General features: G+C 38.8%; 1 long non-coding RNA gene across 1 annotated transcript; it reads left to right on the forward strand.

Moving 5' to 3' along the window:
• The first annotated feature begins 4,932 nt into the window (after positions 1 to 4,932).
• LOC112613816 lies at positions 4,933 to 8,176 on the forward strand. Its single transcript, XR_003117011.1, has 2 exons — positions 4,933 to 5,117; positions 7,252 to 8,176. It is a non-coding gene; the product is annotated as an uncharacterized LOC112613816 (long non-coding RNA).
• The last annotated feature ends 397 nt before the right edge of the window (positions 8,177 to 8,573 follow it).

Raw genomic sequence — 8,573 nt, forward strand, 5'->3', positions numbered from 1 at the left:
TTCTGTTTCTCCCACTAAACTATAAGCTTCATGGAGACAGGAAATGTTCCTTGCTTGTTCAGTCCTATATTCGTACTCCCTGGTGTGGTCTTTAGCCCAAGGGTTTCACTCAATAAATATTTATAACATGGAATGAAATGAGCACATCGTATTATAATTCCTTGAAGCTAGATTATTTCAAAAGTTTCTATTTCAGAGAAAAATCTTTTATTTTTATTTAAGTGACTAAAAGGTAATTTGTGTGGTAGTCTTCATAATACATTGCCCTACCGGTAAATTTAAGTCTCACCCATTTAAATGACAGAAAATATTTCCAACCTTTGAAAGGGAATTTTGCCCTCTTCAAATCATTTCAGTTTGTATAATTAGAGGACCTTGATAATATTAATTTAGGGGAAAGGATCGAAGTGAAAGGGGAAAAGTTCCCTTGTCCCCCTCGCAGGGCATGCGATGGGGATGTGGCTCGTTTCTTTAGTGTCCCACTGCTCAAACCTCTAGGAGAGCATTCAGAGGGGCAGGCGGTGGGGCTCCGACCCCCACAGCAGTGTCTAGGGGTTAATATTTACAGGTGAAGCCCTGGTGGGCATGTGTTACAGTGTGCTCTTTTAATTTTGCCGTCTATAGGAGGCCTGTGTTAACCAGCTCAATTAGACCCGTATACTTTGTCGCAAGGACAGAGGGATTTCTGTATCCCGGGATTTTGCCTTGGCGTACCGGAAGAATCAGATGATACATGGGCTTGGAGAATTAGTGCAAGGTTTTATTGAGTGGCAGTAGCTCTCAGCAGATGGGGGAGCCAGAAGAGAGACGGTTTTTCCCGGGAATCGGGCTACTGGGTGGCGCGGTCCCTCCTCCAACTGCCCCAGCCAAACTCCGCGTGGTTCTGCTGACCAGTGGCTTGCCAGCGTGCTGGTTACTGTCGGTGAGTTCTTCTTTCTCAATATCCAGCCTCCTGTATGTTCCTCCACTGATGTGCTCCTCTCAACGTCCAGCTGCCTGTGTGTTTGCCTGCTAGGGTCTCAAGGTTTTCATAGGTACGGGATGGGGGCGTGGCAGACCGAGGTGGTCTTGGGAAATGCATCACTTGGGCAGGAAACCAAAAATGCCTATCCTCACCTAGATCCACAGGAGTTAAGCCCTAGACAGGTACCACACCCTTCCCCGCCTCTGTATCATTTAAAGGGACCACGCTCTTCCCTTCCCAGCACTTCCATATCACAAGCAATATTTAGATACCTCTCCTTTTACTTACTTTAAATAGCTAAAAATGCATTTTAAGTGATTTTAAGTAAATTATCCTTTCTGTGTTTCAGTGTACTCATATATAAAATGGGAATAATAGTAATATCTATTTCAAAGGGTTGTGGTGAAGATTAAAAGAGTTACACTACATATAAATTGCTTATGGCCAGATGCAGTGGTTCACTTCGATAATCGTAGCATTTTGGAAGGCCGAGGCGGGCGGATCACCTGAGGTCGGGAGTTCCAGACCAGCCTGACCAACATGGAGAAACCCTGTCTCTACTAAAAATACAAAATTAGCCAGGCACAGTGGTGCATGCCTGTAATCCCAGCTACTCAGGAAGCTGAGGTAGGGGACTCTCTTGAACCTGGGAGGTGGAGGTTGCAATGAGCTGAGATGGCGCCATTGCACTCCAGCCTGGGCAACAAGAGCAAAACTCCATCTCATAAATAAATAAATAAATAAATAAATAAATAAATAAATAAAATTAAATTTAAAAGTGCTTATAATTATATTTGAAAAAATATATTTCCAGATAACTACTTACCACAGAGATACAATGAGCCATCGGGCATATATTCTATATGAGAAGCTTGAGGAAATACATGTAATTGTAGTAAACAAAATAATAAATTACGTCATGTGAAAAAAAAACCATATTTACGTGAGATGATAAGACATAACAATATTTAAGGGGAAAGTTTTCTATGTTGGAGATTGCGGCAGTAATTCCAGTTGTCTACCCAGCATTGATTTTCTCACTTTCCAACCAGAATCTAATTACATTCAGGTATCTGCTCTCCACAAAGACATGTGCTTCACCAAAAGTGATTCTATCCCCAGTTGTAGGTAATAAACTCTAATTTGGCTAAGCAAAGCATGATAATTCCACTTATCTCATCAGTGATTGGTTTAGAAATGGGCATGTGACCCACATCTGGCCAATAACATGTGAGAGTTGGTCTTACGGGACCCTTTAGGGAAGTTTTCTCACTCTCAAAATGAGCCAGGAAAAGAGATGGTTTCTCTTTGTTCTCTTGATGACGATACATCTGAATGTGATGCCTGGAACCGCTGAAGCCATCTCTCTACCAGAGAGGGAGTCAGTCTGAGAGCAAAACCAACTTTCTTAGCATGGCGGTGCCAAGTGATGGCATGAACTTGGGTTCTTAACAGCCTGGCTGCACTGTGGAGGGCTCTAGGCTTACCCAACCTCTGGTCTGCTTTTTGTATGAAGTAATATCTTTATTTCTTAAGTCAATTTGAGTTAGTATTTTCTATTACATGCTGTTCCAAAGCATCCAAGCTGATAGAATATCCTTTTAAAATAGACAATAAGGAATAAGTTATTATTTAATTAAACATATACTGTTCTCCTTTAAGAAAACCATATCATGGAGAAAGGGTGATATAATAACATTCCCTCTTTTCTTCTATAAGGTGTCAAAATCCTAAGATAAAAATTTTTAAATGTCATTCTTCAATTTTTTTTTTTTTTTTGCCAAGTCCTATACAATCCAAAAACACTCCTGTGGCAGTTTTCCAAAGTCATGTTGTACAGCAAAAGTTTCCTTTTAAAGTATAAACTCCTTCCCCAAATGGGACACACTATATTTAAGGAAAGCTGGCTGTTTAAAGTGCAAGACTACAAAATTTTCAGCACTATAACTGATCAAAATGAACAAAAAGACGCAAAAATAACCTTGCAAGTGTTAATACTTAAAGGTAGGAAGAAGCCCAGATTGATTTCATAAACTAAGAAATATTAGCCAGGAAAAACACAGTATCAAAACAGACACCACAAATCAACATCCAACTCCTGTCTTTGAAAGAGGAAAGCAGAGTGGTGGGAAGTAAGTAAAGGCAATTCTGAAAATCTTCTGAACTCCTCTGATTTAGATTTTTTTTTCTCGAATGGAATATGGATATGCTACTAGAATATAAGCTCCTCAGGGCAGAGATTTTCATCTGAGTTGTTTACCAAAATCTCTCAGCATTTACAATAATGTTCAGTAAATATTCATTGAATTAATTAATACATACACTTTAATCTTGGCAGAATTAGGCCCCTGCATAGGGGTGTGAACAAGTTCAAACAAACAAATGCAGTTTTTTCCACATATCACTCATTCAGTACAAAGATAGAGTTGAAATTATCTTAAAGTATACATTGGTACTTTCTACTTGCCTGGTTGCTATAACACAATCATAAGATATTAAGTTGGTTTTGCAAGTAACTTAATGAGGTACATAATACTTAAACTTAATGAGACTATTCTTTATATATGATTTTAACCTTTTCCCCTAGTTAATTCACATTCCTCATTGTATTCATCTTTACACCAATGACCAAAAGTTGCTTGAAAATTAACTCTCCTATTTTTGAATCAAGAAAATGAGGCAAAATAGTTTGGTAATAAATATTAACTAATAAACAGTTAACTGTTGAATATCTATGGCACATAAGATATCAGAGTGCCATGGCATGCATGTTAGTTGTTTGTCAGCAACAAAGCTGGATCAGAATTTGAAGTCATTGAATATTCACCTTCTTTTTTGACTATGTATTGTTCTAAAGAGATTTCACATCAGCTACCAACTACATTCAGCTAATAGCAGCTACTTGATATGGTGTGTTGAGAAGGGTTAAGAACCTACATGGCTTCTCCGGGAAGAATATTTTGACTGATGATCAGTGTCTTCCAAGGACTGAGAGGGAGCAGAACGCATGCTGCATATTTGGCAGCATTTTATAGTCAAAAACAAAATGTTGCCTTCATAAAAACTAAATCTAACCTCAGGGAAAACAAAGGCAAAAAACAGAGGATCAGATCCCTGAATTCTTATGAAATAAATATAAAAGAACATCCAAATAAACTAGCAGTTAAAAAAGGCAACCAGAAATGATAGTTATGTTATCGTCCAGTATTGCATGTCAATTGTGTGGTAATCACTGTACCAGGAATTAAGAGAAAAAAAAAAAAAACCAGATAGATAAAGGGATAGATAGCCCTTACCCTTGAGTTCAAAATGTGTAGTGGGTACAGGACCAACATGTAAAAGATGAATACAGAAACATGGAGAACAGAGAACATGAGTGACTTCTTCTACTGTAGACACTTGGGCAAGGCATTGGGTCACTCAAAACTTGGGTCTGAAACATTTAGTTTGTCAATTGAGGGAGAAGGAAAGAGCATTCCAGGTAGAGGGAATAATATGCTACACACAAAGTCATGAAAAGGTTTGGCATGTCCAGGAAATATTGGCATGGCAGAGGCATCAGGTGGGGGTGTGTGTGTGTGTGTGTGTGTGTGTCTGTGTGTGTCTGTGTGTCTGTTTGTGCATATGCACTGTAACATGGGAGACAAGAAAGGCAGGAGGTGAAGCCGTGGTGAAGCTGGTAAGGACCAGACTGTGAAGAGATTTACTGCTGAGCTAAAGAATTTGAGTGTTATTCTGAAGACAGACTAACATGGGGAGCCAGCAGGGCTTATTGGGTGGTGAAACAAACCAATAACTCTCAGGGCACGTGGGAAATAAACAGATGGAAGACAGGAGAAACCAGAAGCTGGGAGATCCATCCAAACTGATGATGAGGTGGGTAGAACTAAGATGGAGACAACAAGGATGGTTTAGAGGCCACAGTGGCAAGATGTTGCTTTTGTAGAACATCAGAAACATCTGACATTAACTGACAAGTGAGAAGATGAGGGGGGGATGAATAGATGCTGACATAATGATATTGTACGGAGGAAAAGTCATTTTTTGAAGATCACAAAAGGAGAAGAAGGTTCCAGGATGAACCACAAAAACAGTAACTTAACTTCTGTCCTGGGCTCTTTATATTAAATCTCACCACAAACCCATTTTACAGGTAAGGAAACAAAAACCTGGAGAGATTAGCTTCCGCCTCCCCGCCCCCACCAAATCACACATTTGGTAAATGTAAGAATTTTTCATTGTTTTGAACATATTATGACTGGTGAGCAACCAGGAGAGGAGGCCCAGCAGGAAGTTAGAAACATGAATCTGGAAATAGGAATGAGTGCTTGGGGCCACAGGTATAGACATGGAGCCAGTAGTCTGAAGCCACAGGAATAGCAGCTCAGCCAGAGTGAGAATAAAAAGAAACAATAGAGCCAGAAGGACCTTCCACATTAAGGGGCTAACAATGAGTGGGTCATTGAAAGAAACAGGAAACAGCTGAGAGAGACAAGAAAAACTAGACTGCAAGGTCCAAGTTTCTAGAATCAGAGGTTAATCAAACCCTATGAAGATATGGAAAAGATAAGGACTGAAGCAGGCTATGGAATTAGAAAATTAGAACTCTGAAGGAAATGATTCATAACCTTCAAAAACTCCTAAATACACAATTCTACACCATGACTATGGAAATTAGATTGGGTCAGCTATCACACTGCAGCAGAGGGAGAGACCAATGTATTCCTTTAGCAGAACAGTAAAAACTGAGCTAAAAGCAGCATGAATATAAAATGTCTACAAAGGAAATAGCTCTGAATCTAGAACATTTGAATTTTATATGAATTTTCAGTCATATTTTTTTCTGAACACTACCACTATGGCAGTGTGGCACAGTGACAATAACATCCATAAGGAGAATTATGTTTTCGTCCTGCATAATCAGAACCATGAGTACATTACCGCTCTTCTTTGGATCTCTGTTTCCATGTGTATAAAATGATAATCTCTGAATTCCCCTCCAGTAATAAAAGTTATTTGATTCTATAGAAGAACTAAGACAATGTTAACCAGCTGACCCAAAACATATGAGACTTCATAAGGTAATTAAGAAGTCCCCCTCAAAAATGCATTTTAGCTACTATTTGAAATGGAAATTTTTTTCTCTTGCCATTTAAAAATACTGTTGTTAGACTTACCTAGAGATTTATTGCTGTTGAAGTAAAATATTTTAAAAGAGTCATTTATTTGCTCTTGCCAGTTAGCTCATGTTGTGAACTTTCATGTTTAACACTTCTTTCTTTCTTGTTATATAATCGAGAAGCTGGCTTAATACCTAATGCCCAAAGGAAAGACTTCTGTCTCTCATGGATACCCCCACTCAATATTTCAATTTCAGTAATTTCACTGGCAAAAGAACACATACCAGAAGTTGCCAAAATTAATATGTTAAGTAACTAATATGTCAAGTGTATCTCTAATTTCAACTGGACAAGTCAACAACTGAATAGGAAAAATCAGAGTAGGGAAGAAAGAGAGAGACAAAAAATGGAAACAGTGATTTTTAACAAATAATACTATGCCTTTAAGAGTAGAAAGTGAAACCGCAAAAGAAGAAAACAAAACAAAATACCAATTATGAATTCATCACAATACAGACTGAAGTAACAAGCTATTTTGAAATTACCCCTAAAACAAATTTAAAATAAAATGCAAAAGCATCGAACTTTCTCATCACTTTTTAAGAAAAAAAAAAAAAAAAGATCCCAGAGGCTCTGAACCAAACTGTTGGCAAAAACATAAGTCTTTTATGGGCACTTTGCCCAAAAGATGATTTCTCCAAAACAAAACATCCACTATTCATCATGGAACCATTAATTCTATTCTTGTTATAAAAATCACATGACTTTCAAAACCAAATTGAAAACTAAAGGCCTAAATAATATCACAAAGCAAAAGCACATAATAATGAGAGGACAGCACAAAAATATATTTTGAAGTAATATTTTACATTTTTGAAAAGTCTACTCAATATTTTAAATATGATTTCACACTTATTTTCTAAAGTACTCATGGGCTAGAAAACAAAGAATAAAGGGCTTTGCAGGAGGATTAACAGGATTTGAGGGAAGTCAATGGCAAATGTTGAAAATGTTGATCAAATTGTATGGTTTACCGGGCAATAAATTATTTTTCACCTTATTTCCTTTTAATGAAGATAAATTAGGGAGGTAGGTGATTGTAGGCTGAAGGAAGACATCCAAACAACTACCCAAATGGTGTCTTATTTGTTGCTACTTCTCTTTCAGTTGGGAGAAGCTTGGTCCACCTCAGCCTTGGGCCCATGCTTTTATATCTAGTGTTAACATTCATTCTGGATGGGTAGAAGGTTCTGCCCTCTTTCAGAAAACAGTTACTGCTATGGTTTGAATGTATGTGTCCCTCCAAGATCCGCATGTTGGAATTTAAACCCCAAGGTGATGGTATTAAGAGGTGGAGCCTTTTGGAAAGTGATTATGTCATGATGGCTGTGCCCTCAAGAATACATTAGTGCTCTTATAACAGAAGTTTAAGGAACCCCCTAGTGCCTTTTGCCTTCTCCATTCCACCATGTGTGGACATAACATTCTGCCATATGAGAATTTAGCAAAAAGACACCATCTTGAAGAAAAGAGACAGCCTTCACCAGACACCAAATCTGCTGGTACTGTGCTCTTGGACTTCCTTATCAATTAATGATTCTATGGTATTTTGTTATAGCAATGGGAACAAACTAAGACAGTTACAGAGACACACACTTGCATTGAGTGTAAAAGGAGGGAAACTTACAGTCCTTTTAAGCAGAAACCAAGCAAGTTGCTAGACAGCTGGCTGGTACACCTGGAAGATGAGGGGGGTGGTGTGCGTTACAGTTGCAAAGGAAAAACCAGCAACAGCGAGACTTCTAAAGTCCATTATGCCAACCTTTGATCCATTTGAAGATGGCAGTGAACCACCTCAGAACTTTGTTTTGTTTTCTTTACAACTGGTCATGCCTGCTTTCAAGAAGCTTTGGCCCTCTCAGGGAGATTTCCCTGAGACAATTTCCCATGGGAAACCAAAAATGGGCCTTGACTAACATTCAGGGTCTTATTGTTTAGACTGAGTTTACAAAGCTGAAGAGGTTGATGCCCTGAAGTGTGAGAAACTGACCCCTCAAAATCAAAATAAGTTCTTGCAAGCAGCTGCCACATTGCTCAAAATTGAAATGTGGTTTGCTTACCGCATAGTGCCACTCTCCTCCATGGAGAGCCCTTTGATACATCCCTCCTCCTCTCACTGCCTTAAGTGGCATGAGAAGGATAATTCGAGATAGGACAACATCTCCCTGCTCCCAAGAGGGATTAAAAGCCATACATCTATTGAATATTTTGAAGAATGTCGGGTAGGGAAAGGATTCCAACTTCTGTGGCTCTGTTGGATTCTAGCATGTGAGTTATCATCCTACTGGGTCCCATAGGGTGAGGATATGTCCAAATTTGAGTTGGGGCAGAGATCATGGTGGGGAAGGGAAGTTACCATAACCTGAGGGTTGAGCCCTCTGTTGTTTTAACATATTGTTGTTTTGGCTTCCACTGCTGAAAGTGTAAGT

This window comes from Theropithecus gelada, chromosome 1, assembly GCF_003255815.1.
Source record: "Theropithecus gelada isolate Dixy chromosome 1, Tgel_1.0, whole genome shotgun sequence".
In the NCBI taxonomy this organism is placed as follows: Eukaryota; Metazoa; Chordata; class Mammalia; order Primates; family Cercopithecidae; genus Theropithecus; species Theropithecus gelada.